General features: G+C 40.5%; 1 protein-coding gene across 6 annotated transcripts in view; it reads right to left on the bottom strand.

Annotated features, from left to right (window-relative positions):
- DCLK2 (doublecortin like kinase 2) overlaps nucleotides 1–16,100 on the bottom strand; it is a 191,179-nt gene that overhangs the window by 135,183 nt on the left and 39,896 nt on the right. The gene's annotated exons all lie outside the window — the stretch shown is intronic.

The following is a 16,100-nucleotide window of genomic DNA, read 5'->3' as shown; positions in this document are numbered from 1 at the left end:
CAGTATTGCACTATGTTTGTACTTCTGTTTCCCTTCATGTATAATTGCTAAACGGACCACTTGTGGAAGGAAAAGTATAAAGCATCTCCCCAGCATAGCAGAAGCAGAGCCCAAAGAAAGCTGCACAGTGGCTCATACTGTGGCTGCCTGATTAACCCATTGAGGGTTTTTTGTCTGGTGAGCACATATACATACTTTTTGCCTAACACAGAGTGGCGCACCGGAGAGGAATGTATTTAACCCTTCTGCACTAGTCACTTTACTCTACCTTCCTCATTTGATGAAAGTTCCATGCGTTTTTACAGCAACTGGTTGATGCGACTTTGAAAATTTCCGTTGGACATTATAAGATTTTTTGTTACTATTATTATTATTCTTTTGGGTACTTTCACAAAACGTTATCACTTTGAACATATTTGCATATGTTTTTTCAGATATTGGTTTATGTATGTTTATCGAGCACAGTAGAATTGTTTTTTATATGATCGATTCACCACTTTTTCCAATACATATGTGCATTTTCTGAGGTGTAAATTAACAGACACACATCCCCTTTTCTTTTTTCACGCATTCTTTTACACGTATACAGTGGTTTTAAGAGGTTTTCACTGAAATTTGTTTTAATATTCTTCAGAGTACCAGCAGAGATAATAAATCATCTCACACTCATATATGATTTTAGTATTCACAGTGCACAAAAAGGTTTTAGCGCCAAAGCTTAATTTATATTTTAGATTTCTAACCTATTCCTATCCTTAGGGACAGGTCTCAAGCACAGGCAGCTTTAACCCCTTTAGTTTAATCTATAATTTATTTTTATTTACTTTCAATTTATTTAGATTTCACCATATTACATTATATATATATTCTTCTTTTTTTCCCTTGCCTGTGTGGCGAACGGGTGGAATTTGTCCATAGCGCAATCTTATCTATTTTTTGCTTGTCTTCAAGGAGCTTACAATCTAAAGCACACATACACACACTAAATGACCAAAAGTATTGGGACACCTGCCTTTACACACACATGAACTTTGATGGCGTCTTAGTCTGTAGGGTTCAATACTGAGTTGCCCCATCCTTTGCAGCCAGAACAGCTTCAACTCTTCGGGGAAGGCTGTCCACAAGGTTTAACAGTGTGTCTATGGGAATATTTGACCACTCTTCCAGAAAAGCATTTATGCGGTCAGGTACTTATGTGGACGAGAAGGTCTGGCTCATAGTCTCCGCTCTAATTCATTCCAAAGATGTTGATTTCAGGACTCTGTGCAGGCCAGTCAAGTTCCTTCACCCCAAACTTGCCCATCCTTGTCTTTATGGACCTTGTTTGTGCACTGGTGCGCAGTCATGTTGGAACAGGAAGGGGCCATCCCCAAACTGTTCCCACAATGTTGGCAACATGAAATTGTCCAAAATGTCTTGGTATGCTGAAGCCTTAAGAGTTCCCTTCACTGGAACTAAGGGGCCAAGCCCAACCACTTAAAAAAACAACCACACACTATAACCCCCCTCCTCCAAATGGTTTGGACCAGTAAACAAAGAAAGGTTCATAAACACATGGAGGAGCAAGTTTGGGGTGGAGGAACTTGACTGGCATGCACAGAATGCTGACCTCAACTGCGACTGCGAGCCAGGCCTTCTCATCCACATCAGTACCTGACCTCATAAATGTGATTCTGGAAGAATGGTCAAACATTCCCATAGGTACACACTCCTAAACATTGTGGACAGCCTTCCCAGAAGAGTCAATGCTGTTATCAGCTGTTCCCTCCGGGGAAAAGACAGTGATTATCGCTATCGGCTACAGCAGATGCTTGCAATAATCGGAAGCAAATCTTGTAAGCTACTTGTAACCAAGTTGATTGATAGATCAACTTGGGACATTCAGCCTACCCATTATTGGTTTGAATCTCGGCCAGTTCTTGTTGAACCAGAAGCACTAAAAATCTCCCCCAAGTAATATCAATTGGGAGTCTGTGATGTTCTTGGAAAAGTCTATTGTGGTATCAGCCAGGATGAAGGTTTTAGACCAACTCTCAGTGTTATTGCTATGCATGAGGCACCCAAAACACATCTTATGTGCCTTTGATGCCCTCCAGCTCTATTTCATTTGTGGCATAGTCTTTCAGATTACAGGGCAATGGATCAAACAGGGCAATGGATTAAAATAGGTTTTGAAATGAAAGATTAACTGAACTTTGGAAGCTGTGCCCAAAAAAGGCAGGTAGATGGCAATGGACTAATCACCAGTATTGACAGTAGGTTACCTGCAGCAGATTTTTCCTCATTACTGACTTACCCCAAAGTGTTCTGCACTTTGTTCCTGTGTGGAGGCAACCATCTTGGTAGACAGGACTTTGTTCCCTCATGACAAGCTTTATGGTTCCCATATCACTTCTTCTTACGCTAATGCTGTGTACACATGGCCGGACTTTTCGACAGCAAAAGTCAGATGGAACAAATCCGTCGGACAATTCATCTGTGTGGGCTTCATCTGACCTCTGCTGTCGAACAATCAGATGGACTTTATATTTAGAACATGTTTCAAATCTTTCTGACGGACTCAAGTCCGGTCGAAAAATCTGTTCGTCTGTATGCTAGTCCGACAGATGAAAACCAACACTAGGGCAGCTATTGGCTACTGGCTATGAACTTCCTTATTCCAGTCCGGTCGTACAGCATCACGGTCAAATTCGTCAGAATTTGGTGTGATTGTGTGTAGACAAGTCAGTTTCAGTGGAACTCTGTCAAGGTCCTTCGGAGTTCAGTAAGATGAAAAATCCGGCCGTGTGTCCACGGTATACGATATTCCTTGGCTTAGCTGAGTTTACACAAGTCTTGTCAATTTAAGCTAAACAGTCTTGGGAGCATTTCTATTTTATGTAACCACAGCTAGACTGAATGCTGCTAGATGCTGATGAACGTCTAGTTGTGCATTCAGCAATAGCAAAGCATTTACGTGCTTCCATGCCTGTTTATAAATGAGCTTTAAATGCATCTGGGCGGGTGCAATTTACTTCCAATGTGTATGTGGCCCAAGGCACATGTAACATTTCCGAATATTCGCTATAACATAGCAAATGTTAATTTTTCAAGTTTAGCTTTAGGGCCCATTTACACTAGAGCAGTGGCTGGCGTTATTCTGCAATGGAAGAACATCAGTCTCCGCTAGGGCCTACAAAAAACATTTGTACCCCCTTCTCACTACAACACAACCTGGAGGTGTGGTGCAGTTAGGCTCAATAATATACAGAGATGCTGCATAAATTGCACCTCACTGGTTGGCACTAGGGCGGCAAATAACGATTATTTTCATAATCGATTAGTTGACCGATGATTGTTTCGATTAATCGATTAATAACCTTAAAAAAAGTGTGTTGTATAATTTAGTTAATATGTAAAGTTTAAAAAAAAGGCAATTTATTCTTAAATATCTCTGTATGCAGTCGTAAATAAATATAACCAACTATATGGTTTTGGAGCAAAATATCTAATCCACTCTGAGAATAACAGATAGAAGAGATATATTGTAAGTATTAGAGGGGATATATACTGTATATACTATTGAAGATATACTGCATATACTATTAGAGGAGAGCTATACTGTATATACTATTAGAAGAGATGTACTGTATATACTATTATAGGAAATATACTATTAGAGGAGAGATATACTGCATATACTATTATAGGAGATATACTGTACATACTATTATAGGAGATATACTGTATATACCATTAGAGGAGATATATACTGTATATACCATTAGAGGTGAGATATACTGTATATACTATTAGAAGAGATATACTGTATATACTATTATAGGCAATATTCTCTATATACTATTAGAGGAGAGAGATACTGCATATACTATTAGATGGATATACAGTATATACTATTATAGGAGATATACTGTGCATACTGTTAGAGGAGATATACTGTATATACCATTAGAGGAGAGATGTACTGTATTACTATTAGAGGTGAGATATACTGTATATACTATTAGAGGATATACAGTGCCTTGCAAAAGTATTCGGCCCCCTTGAACTTTTCAACCTTTTGCCACATTTCAGGCTTCAAACATAAAGATATAAAATTTAAATTTTTTGTGAAGAATCACCAACAAGTGGGACACAATTATGAAGTGGAACGAAATCTATTGGATTTTTGAAACTTTTTTAACTAATAAAAAAATGAAAAGTGGGGCGTGCAAAATTATTCGGTCCCCTTGCGTTAATACTTTGTAGAGCCACCTTTTTCTGCGATTACAGCTGCAAGTCGCTTGGGGTAGGTCTCTATCAGTTTTGCACATCGAGAGACTGAAATTCTTGCCCATTCTTCCTTGCAAAACAGCTCGAGCTCAGTGAGGTTGGATGGAGAGCGTTTGTGAACAGCAGCTTTCAGCTCTTTCCACAGATTCTTGATTGGATTCAGGTCTGGACTTTGACTTGGCCATTCTAACACCTGGATACGTTTATTTGTGAACCATTCCTTTGTAGATTTTGCTGTATGTTTGGGATCATTGTCTTGTTGGAAGATAAATCTCCGTCGCAGTTTCAGGTCTTTTGCAGACTCCAACAGGTTTTCATCCAGAATGGTCCTGTATTTGGTTGCATCCATCTTCCCCTCAATTTTAACCATCTTCCCTGTCCCTGCTGAAGAAAAGCAGGCCCAAACCATGATGCTGCCACCACCATGTTTGACAGTGGGGATGGTGTGTTGAGGGTGATGAGCTGTGTTGCTTTTACGCCAAACATATCGTTTTGCATTGTGGGCAAAAAGTTCGATTTTGGTTTCATCTGACCAGAGCACCTTCTTCCACATGTTTGGTGTGTCTCCCAGGTGGCTTGTGGCAAACTTTAGAGGAGACTTTTTATGGATATCTTTGAGAAATGGCTTTCTTCTTGCCACTCTTCCATAAAGGCCAGATTTGTGCAGTGTACGACTGATTGTTGTCCTATGGACAGACTCTCCCACCTCAGCTGTAGTTCTGTGCAGTTCATCCAGAGTGATCATGGGCCTCTTGGCTGCATCTCTGACCAGTCTTCTCCTTGTCTGAGCTGAAAGTTTAGAGGGACGGCCAGGTCTTGGTAGATTTGCAGTGGTCTGATACTCCTTCCATTTCAAAATGATCGCTTGCACAGTGCTCCTTGGGATGTTTAAAGCTTGGGAAATCTTTTTGTATCCAAATCCGGCTTTAAACTTCTCCACAACAGTATTACGGACCTGCCTGGTGTGTTCCTTGGTCTTCATGATGCTCTCTGCGCTTTCAACAGAACCCTGAGACTATCACAGAGCAGGTGCATTTATACAGAGACTTGATTACACACAGGTGGATTCTTTTTATCACCATCAGTCATTTAGGGCAACATTGGATCATTCAGAGATCCTCGCTGAACTTCTGGAGTGAGTTTGCTGCACTGAAAGTAAAGGGGCCAAATAATTTTGCACGCACCACTTTTCAGTTTTTTATTTGCTAAAAAAGTTTAAAATATCCAATAGATTTCGTTCCACTTCACAATTGTGTCCCACTTGTTGGTGATTCTTCACAAAAAATTAAAATTTTATATCTTTATGTTTGAAGCCTGAAATGTAGCAAAAGGTTGAAAAGTTCAAGGGGGCCGAATACTTTCGCAAGGCACTGTATACCGTATATACTATTAGAGGAGATATACTGCATATACAATTGGAGGAGAGATATACTATTAAAGGGTCAATCTGGTAAATATCATCTCATTGACTCATTAACTTTATTAACCCCATTTTGTTACTGGTCGATTAATTGATTATGAAAATAGTAAGCTATTAATTTCATAATCGATTAGTTGTTTCAGCCCTAGTTGGCACAACATGTCACCACAAAGCAAGTGCAATGAGCCTTGTTGTGTGGTGACATGTGTAGTGTTATTTTGTACCCTTCAAATAAAGTTTCCATAAAAACAGATGTTGTGTGATGCAGTAAAATGCACCCTGCCACATATCACAGCAGTCCAGAATGTACACCTGCAAATGTGAATAGGCGCTAAAGTTAAAAGTTGATAGCTATGGAAGCAATGAGGTGTACAATATATTCAGAACAAAAAAAGCACATATATATTCTACAGATATACTGAATATATAAATCACTCAGTGACTTAAAGCCCAGGAGCTAACAGACCAGTTCTTATATGTAAAAACTATGTTTTAACTGTGTTTTCCAATGTCATGGACTACACACAATCCAAATGAATTTGCTATTGTTGGGAATATGTAGCTGCACACTCCACTATTAATTAGGCTTCTTTTATTTGTTGCTAATAGAATACAATGAGAACATCAGTAGTTCTGGCCTTTGGTTATTTAGCTATGCAATTAGCAGAAAACATCAGACTGAAATAAACGAAAGACCTTTTAATAGGGTCTCCTAGCAACATCGGTTAGCTAGAATGAAACAAAAAAGAAATCCCATTATATTTGGAAGATATCATACTGCATTCCCAGAGAAAGCCTGCCATTGTTATATCAAAGAAAGGGTAAAACCTGTTTTTCATTTTCAATGACTCTGGCACATTTACTACTTTGACTACTGTTGTAAATAATTGGGTTAAATGGCATACAGTTAAAGCTGCCATAAATATGAAAATGCAGCAAAGGTGAACAATATCAATACAGTGAGAGATCCATAGACATACACTATGAAAGTCTCAATATGTAAACAAGCAGGCCTTTGACAGCATTTACAGTATGTGTACTCTTAGCTCCCTTCTGGTCAAACAGAAGACCTGCATAAATGTTGCTACCACAGTTACAGTATGTAACAATGGCAAATGGTGTGCTACTGCTTTAGCCTTGATCAGACATGGATATATCATTTCAACTGATTTTTCAGATGTTCCTGCTGATGGCGCATACATAGAGCTTTGTGGCATGTGCTTCTTTGTAGTTTGGCAGATATGCAATACACAATGCATGTATTCAGTATATGTATGCATATACAGATAGGATACGGTCATCGGATTTTGCAAAATCTGGGGACACCTTATTGACCATGACCATTAAAAAAAAAACACCCACAAAACTATATCCCTCCATCTTTGGTCCACATTTTCTACATGCCCTGAAACAATTAGTCACAGACATTTGGAGCAAGAGGAAAGCCATTCAAGGTAGAAATACAAAATGCCCTGGGCACCAGGAACAGAAAAGTGATGGATGTGCCTATATTGTGGTAACATTGGGAAGGGCTTAAAGGGGTATGGTTAAATGCAATCTAATGCCGCGTACACACGATCGAATTGTATGACGTACTTAGTCCGTTGAAACACATTTCAACGGACAATCCGCTCGTGTGTGGGCTTCAGCGGACTTTTTCAGCGTGCAGTCCAGAGTACTAAGAATTTCGGTTTGCACAACAATCTTTCCGTCGTACTTTGGTTTCAGCGGACAATACGGTCGTCAGTATGCTAGTCCGACGGACTAAGAATGGCGCATGCCCAGAAAGGATTTACAGGGCGGAAGCGCTCTGTCTTGTAAAACTAGTGTTCGTATTGAAGCTAGCATATTCGTCATGCTGCTAATTTTGTGATCTTTTAATATAGCACATTCTTTTCTTCTTCATAATGCGAGAAAAGTGAAGTTGCTTTGCTGCTTATATTCACACAGAGTTATCACAAATGTCTTTATTCATCCTCATCTTATGATTAATATTCCAATTCGAGAATAAATAAAAAAATAAAATAACGGACGAATTAAGCTGAAGTCTGAAAAGCGCGAATCGTCTCTAACCAAACTTCCACTAACGCAAAGTCAGCAGAAGGAGCCCAAAGGGTGCTTTGCTGTGTCTTGGACTTCCTATTTCTAGTCCCGTCGTACGTGCTGTACGTCATCGCGCAAGCTTTCGTCGGACTGTTTGTGTATCCATGTGTGGTCAAGTCCATTCAGTAGAAAGTACGCCGGATTGTCCGTAGGATTGTATGACGGACTAAGTACGTCATACAATTCGATTGTGTGTACGCGGCATAAGCCTATGCTGCTATGGGTCATGAGTGCATAATGTACAAAGTTCCAGAGTCAGGCTTAAGTGGCCCACAGAGTACAGAAGTCAGGAACAAGAAATGTATAGAGTGCATGGGTTAGGAGTAATGCACAGAATGCAGGGGTCAGGTGTAAGTAACACACAGATTGAGCTGGTCATAAGTAAACAATGCACAGAATGCAGAGGCCAAGGAGTAAGGAATACAAAGAGTGCAGGGATCAGTAGTACAGAAGGCACAGAGTGCAGGTATTAGGGGTAGGTAATGCACAAAATGCAGGGGGCCAAGAGTAAGTAATGCACAGTGTTCAGGGGTCATAACTTGGTAACAAAACACAGAGTGCAAAGCCGAGGAGTAAGTAACACAGTTTGCAGATGTCAGAAGTACTGTAAGTAATACAGGGAGAGAGCAAAGCCAAAAGTAATGCAGGGAGAGAACAGAGGTCAGAAGTAAGTAATGCAGGGAGAGAGAGAGAGAAGAGGTCAGGTAAGGAGTAAGATATGCATGGAGAGCAGAGATCCCTGGCACCTTTCCTGGCTCCCTGACAGCGTAGCCTAAATATTGCTATGCACAGGCACCAACTGATGCTTGTGCAGTGCAACTGGAGTTGGTGCCTATGAACTGTAAGATTTAGCCCCAGTTCACACTTAATGCAGCTTTAAAAAATTGGGCTGCTTCATCGCGATTTCAAGGCTGGCGGTCAGTGTGATTTGATGTGCAGCTTGATGACATCTGTGTGACTTCATGCACAGATGTCTATGCAAGTCACACATGAAATTACTGAAAATAATGCAGAAACCTGTTCAAAATCATTGGAGTCGCACTGATATAAATGGTTCCATAGGCACAAATAAGGTGTGACTTGTCACGTGAACAAGTTGCACCAGTGTGAACTGGGGCTCAGGCTACTCTGCCAAGCTTCCAGAAAAACAGAGGCTTATGCCACGTACCCAAGACCGGACTTTCCGGCAGAAAAGGTCAGATGGTCTTCCCGATGGACATTCGACGGACTTCTGACTTGCCCACGCACGAACGGATCAAAGTCCATTTGTTTTGAACGCGATGACGTACAACGGGACTAGAAAAGGAAGTTCAATAGCCAGTAGCCAATAGCTGCCCTAGCGGCGTATTTGGTCCGTCAGACCAGCATACAGACTAACAGTTTTCCCGATAGAAATTGATTCCGTCGGACAGATTTAAAACATGTTCTATTTCTAGGTCCGTCTGAATTTTTTAAGAAAAAAGTCAGATAAAACCCACACATGATCATAATAGACAATGGATTCCGTCAGACCTTTTCTGCCGGAAAGTTCAAACGTGTGTACGCAGCATAATGGTAATCTTACAAAAGGACCAGTCAATGGATCATAGACAGAATATTCTTACCCTCTTCCCATCCGCTGGTTGTCAAGGCTCTTGTTCTGGGTGGACGTCATATGACAGCCGCCTAGAACGACCACTCTTGTGCGCCCCCAGGGGGGCGTAGCATGGCGATCTTGGCTGTTCCGTGTTGCTAGGACATGGAGCAACCCCAATCTGTGTAAAGAGACACGGCTGTGGCTCTTTAACCGTCTGCTCGCTGTGTCCAATCACAGCCGGTCAGATGTAAACATGGAGATGCTGGTAATGGGTGCTACTCACCTCGCACAGACAGAGTGTGAGGAGAGGTGAGACGATCAGCGGCATCTCCTCACAGAGGACATCTAGGAATGTAATCAGAGCACTGATCATCAGTGCTCTGATTACAATTACGTGCCACCAGTGCCAGAACTGTGTGCCCACCACTGCCAGCAATCAGTGTCCATCTGTGCCCACAAGTGCCAGCAATCAGTGGCCATTAGTGATGCCAGTCAGTGCTGGCTATCAGTGCTATCAGTGCTGCCCATCACTGCTCATCACTGCTGCTCCACAATGCCACCCATCAATGCCCATTAGTGCCCATCAGTGCCGCCTATCCGTGCCGCCTTTTCATGTCCACCAGTGCCACCCATCTGTGGCCACCAGTCTGCCTATGTTCCCAGTGCCCATCAGTGCCGTCTATCAGTGCTCATCAGTGCCACCTATCAGTGCCCATAAGTGTGGCATATTCGTGCCTCCTCATCAGTGCCCATCTGTGCTGCCTCATCAGTACCCATCAGTGAAGGAGAAAAATTACTTATTTACAAAATGTACTGACAGAAACTAAGAAAAACTTTTTATTTATTTTTTCACGTTTGGTCTTTTTTTTTTAGGAAAAAATAAAAAACCCAGGAGTGGTTAAATACCACCAAAAGAAAGCTCTATTTGTGTGAAGAAAATGATAAAAATTTCACATGGTTACAGTGTAACATGACAGCGCAATTGTCATTCAAATTGCGACAGTGCTGAAAGTTGAAAAATGGCCTGGGCAGGAAGGGGATGTAAGTGCCCTGTATTGAGGTAGTTACTAATAAAACACATTACTGCAGCCCCTGTGGTGTAATAGGCCGTGGCCCTTTCTTATAGATATAATATTTTTTTTTTAATTATTATTAACATCTTTATATCAAATAATTAATTCACTGAAATATCTCAAGTACTACTTGTATCATATTAACATATATATCATTCTAAATATAGCTAAGCTATATATAAGCTTGAGATATTACATAAACTCAAGAAAACAACATCCCATATGCCAGGCTTTTTTAAGGAGCCTGGCACACCCTCCGACTACAGCCAATTCAATACAGGTCTGCATATCCAGGTTAAAGTCCAGCGCAATGTCTGACAAATGGACATTATCATATTTGTAGAAGCCTGACAATCCCCCAGGATAAAATGCCTGAAAGAGAAGCCATATATGGAAGGCATAAATTTAGCAATTGCCCTATTAACGCGCTTGCAAATTTTCTCAAAAGTAATGAAACGCCAAAGAAACAAGCCAAGCCAAACGAGGGACTACTTCAGAAAAAATCAAATTGTAAGGTAAGGTAAGGTAAAAGTGCATGTAGGAATTGTAAATCTAATTTAACTCCAATGTATTACATTTACCAATGTCATTTCCTGATAAATGTAAAATAAGCACATTAGGAACTGGCCATCTCTCATCTAAGAAAGACAAGGTGTCGCGCAGCATTCTCCATTGAATTCCTTTTCTTCCAAACCAGTGAACTTTAAATGAATCAAATGCCAAACTCAGGTTGGAACCATAGTTTCTACGATCAGCTCTATACTTGGCCCAGAACATAAAAGAATGGCCGATTATCCAGATATTAACAATGTTACCTGAAATCAAAAAGAAACATTAGGTCTAATATAAGATCGAAAGCAGTCAGACTTCCATCTACCAATACGTTTAATAATAGCCTAATTTGGTGGCTGCTCCTATGCAGAACGCGTGAGAAGTAATGTGCAAATGACCTAAATTCAAGTGCAACAGACATTTCTGCAACACAGCTTTAAACTGATATACAGCCAAAGGTTTCCCATTCTAATGAATTAGAAAGGAAGTGGAAATAGGCAGATGCATCTTAACATATTTGTGAAGTAACGTTCTCTTCCTGTGGAATCAGTCTTGCTCTTTCTCAACAGGATAGAAAGAGAATCTAACTCTAAATAAACATCTTTGAACAAAATCCCGGAGCCATCCCCAATTCTTATAGGCAACAGCTCCGAAATCTGAAATGCTCCAAAAACAAAAACAAAGGAGAAATGCCAATTTAAACAGCAAAGCTTCATATGGAGAGAAGCAAACATAGCCAGTAGAATTACCAATCCTATCCAATAAATCAGCAGATATTGGCAATCTGGAATCAGTAACCATATGGTTTTTACGATATCCTTTTAACACACATTTGACTGCAAAAAATTGCGTGCAAGAAGCAGCTCCATTCAGGCGCATAAAAAAGTATATTTCGGCCAATGTCTTGACTATGTACGAGTAAGAGTATGAAGCCGCCATCAAAAAATTCAAAAAGGACAACACCTAGCTCTCAGAGAATGAAGCATGAATTTGATTGGAAGAGACCACAAAAGAACGCCACAATTTCCCCGCCGTACAGTAAGACAACCATGTGGAAGGCACTACGGAATGTTTTTGTGGCGCAATGACTGGGGTCACACTAGTTCCCATAAGTGTGGAAGATAATCCGATCCGACTAGATCCGCATCTGGCACCAACCTACGAAATTCCTAAATCTGTGAACGGGACAAAGCGCCTGCAATGAGATTCTCCACACAAGGTATGTATTTAGCCTTCAACCAAATATTAAACATCAAGCACCGAAATACAATCTGTCATAGAATAGAAATAACAGGCAATGATTTTGATGACAAACAGTTTATAGCAAATACAACGTCTTTATTAGAATGACGTAATATCCGTCTATTAACCAAATGAGCACCCCAAAGTTCCAGCGCCACGAATACTGGAAAAAGTTCTAACAATATAATGTTGGTCTTTAGATTTCCATGTATCATGTATCATGCCATACAGCAACAAAAGGAGAATTGCCACAGAGAACAACCATTATATTTGTGAAAAACTATGCCAAACTAGTAAATCTTCAATAATGTCAAAAGTAATATGCACAAAATGAGAAGGAGAAGAAAAACCCGAAATAGCATGATAAAGACATTTAGAGAAAACTCTACCAATAGGCATAACTCTGGATGCAAATGCCAGTAAACCTAGCAATGACTGTAAAAATTTTAAACACACTTTAGTCCTAGACATATGAAAAATAAAATGTCAGAATTTTTAAGATCTTATCAATCGGTAGTCTAAATTCCATGGCAACTGTATCAATTTGTATACCCACAAATTCTAGACAAGAAGTAGGATAAACTGACTGTTCAACAGCTAACGGAATACCAAATTCTCTACAAACAATCCAAAACTCACAAAAGTGAAAAGAAATAAACAATCATTAGAATCAGAGCTACCAATAAATAAAAAATCATCAAGATAATGCAACACGGAGTCCAAACCACCCAATCAACAAATGAAGAGAACAACTCAAGTTAATGGCAGGAAAGTGAACACCCCATTTGAAGACATCAATCAAAATAAAATTAATCTCGGAATTTAAAACCCAATGAATTAAACAGCAAAGGGTGTATAGGCAGTAGATGAAATGCCGACTTAATATCAGCTTTCGCTAGCAAGGCTGAACTACCCACGTTTCGAATTTTGAGCAAAGGGTCATCAAAAGACGAATAATGAACTGATCAAAAAGCCGGATCTATTTCATCATTTAATGAAAGCCCGTAATGGTGATGTATCAACCTATAACCTATAAGCTGTATCAACCTATAAGCATTCGATTCTTTTTTAGGTATAATTCCTAAAGTGATTCCGGAATTGGGCCAGTAATTCTACCCTCTCCAATCTCCTTCAATAACTTTGCTCAAACTAAATCAGTATGTAGTAATATAGACCCAAGATTCTCAAACACAACCAGTGTTTTAAAGGAAGGCAAATTAAAACCATGCAAAAAACCATCATGCAAAATTGCCGCTTTCTGATGTTCTGGGTACCGTTGGAGCCATGGCAACATATTTATGAGCTTCACTGGAGAGCCCACTTTTGAGAAAGGGCTCTTTTGAAGAAACTGAAACATTGTAGATGATCTTTTGAAACAACGTGACGCAGGGTGTGAACTTGCACATTAATTACACTCATGTTTGTACTTATATGAGTTGGGCCATTTACATTGCCCGTCATTAAAATGGAAGCATATCGCCATGCCGATACGTATGCGAAGTAGACACCCGAGGCTTTGGAAATAGTTTTTGTGACAGTAAAAGATAAAGCCACAAACTCACATCTTTTACACCCCATTTCATTGACCTATGTACCGACAACTTCTGGCAAAAAGGTTTGTCATATGCAAACCAAGAGAGGCCAGGGACATTTTTATAAACCCCAAGTATTATGTCAACATTTAATTGGAGGAAAGAATTTAGGGACTTTTATGAAATTATGGCCTGGTAAGGCCACCTATTTCCATCCCATGGGACTTTAAATGAAACAATGATTTGGTAAAGTCATATGTTTCCATCCCTATAGTGATGTATTGAGAAGAGCAACAAGAGTGGGACTTTACATGAAGTGCGTGAGTGCAATGAGAGAAAATTTTTTGAGCAATTGGAAAAATTAATTAATTAATTATCAATTAATAAATGTTCCCAATTGCTCACCAAATTTTATCTCATTGCACTCATGCACTTCATGTAAAGTCTCACTCTTGTTGCTCTTCTCAATATTATCTCAACATGTTGAAATAAACAGCAGCACAAATCAGGGCGTTTTGCCCCCCAACACACTCGAATAAATGCAAAACACTTTCAGCCAATTGTTAAATGATCAAGGAGGTGTCTTGCACTTATCATCATCAAACCATTCACTGTCTTTTTTTTATTCGTTTTCAATTCTTTATACAAAGGGAGTAAACCTAGAATGCCGACATAATTGCCCTTCTAGATTTTGTCTTTTACAGCACTATTTAAATGGAATCCCAATGGTGACCATTCGCACGTAATAACTTCTTTCAAACACGATCACTCGAAGCGTCAGGTGGCTCAATACAAGCATCTGCCACAGCCACTGAGGGACTATGCAAATCCCCATCCAGAGGAGCAAGCCGTACCGGAGCAAAGCTCTGGTCCAAATGGACTTATTTTGAACATTAGTAACATATGAAAACTTTAAGCAGAGATGACATCATCTCTCCCCGCCCGCCCGCCCTGCATCACTACACTTCCGTCTTGCAAAGTGACTGGGTATACGGCAGGAAACAGGCAGCGCTGCGCTGTATTATTCCCCGGCTAGCAGGGATCAGGCGGGGCCAGGAGCTCCACTGATGCTCTGACCCCCCACCATGCAATTTCCCTGCAGGTCCCGCACCCACAAACGTGCTGCATTGGGTGCCATTAGGAATTCATTTTTTAAACAGCAGTCAAAACATACTGCTGTTTAAAAATACACAAGGCTGCCATTCATTCTTAATGGCACCTCCACACATCTAAAATTGAACTGCAGGGAAATCGCAAAGTGGAAAAGCTGCTGCGTTTTTCTGCCTAAAAATACAGACACAGCAGCCCCTTCAAAAAAATGGTCTGGCATGCCTGTGCAAACATGGGTTGCAAACCTGCATAGATTTGACCCAGGCCTAAAGCATTAGTAAAGTCTTTTTTTTTTATGAAAAAGCTGGACCCCCTGCAGGTTTAACCGCTTGCCTACTGGGCGCTTTCACCCCCTTCCTGCCTAGGCCAATGCTCAGCTTTTAGCGCTCTCACACTTTGAATGACAATTGCGCGCTCATGCAGCACTGTATCCATATGACATTTTTATCTGCAAACAGGTATTTTTTCACCTTCACTGATGTGCACTGATGGGTCGAACTGATCAGGACACTGATGATTGATGCTCTGATCAGTGCAGATGTTCCCTTTCACACAAGCCGGTTACTGGCTCTCTCCTCTCCTTGCACTGTGACAGTGTGAGGAAAGGAATGTCGATAACCAGCAAGTGTGTTGGACACAGTTGATCACATCACGTGGTAAAGAGCTGCTGTGATTGGCTCTTTACCCCAATCTGTGATCAGCTGTGTCATAGAGTGAGATGGGTGTGCACCGCAGTGAGCACGGTTTTGAGAGGACCTCAATAGAAGCCCTCCTGCGTTGTTGAACCACTTCATTATATATTACAATGTAACAATAGAAATAATGTGCTTCAATCACCCTGACACCATATCAACCATGGTGCCATGATGATTGAAGCACCAACACCAGCCACTGCCCCGACAAATTGCCCATGAAGAATTGCTTACCAAACCCCAATGCCTGCAAAAAAGGTTGGTGACCGCTACTATGGGCTCTAGCCCCAGATCTTTTGCAGACCTAACAATGCCCCTTAAAGACAGCAGTGAAACCTGACAGTTCCGACCCTTCCCAATTCTATCCAAAACAAAAAAAAAAGAATGCTTTGGCTAGAGTTGCACCCAATGTCTGAGGAAGAATGCTAAACCTTAAAGATTATGGGGTGGGAGTCTTGTGGAGAAAAGATGTATACTTCTGTAGGAGAGGTATTAGAATTTAGGCAAACAACTTAAAACCTTGAAAAG

Source organism: Lithobates pipiens, unplaced genomic scaffold (assembly GCF_037356315.1).
Source record: "Lithobates pipiens isolate NorthernLeopardFrog02 unplaced genomic scaffold, aLitPip1_a1.2 Scaffold_13, whole genome shotgun sequence".
Taxonomy (NCBI): domain Eukaryota; kingdom Metazoa; phylum Chordata; class Amphibia; order Anura; family Ranidae; genus Lithobates; species Lithobates pipiens.
This window is presented reverse-complemented; position numbering and strand designations above follow the sequence as displayed.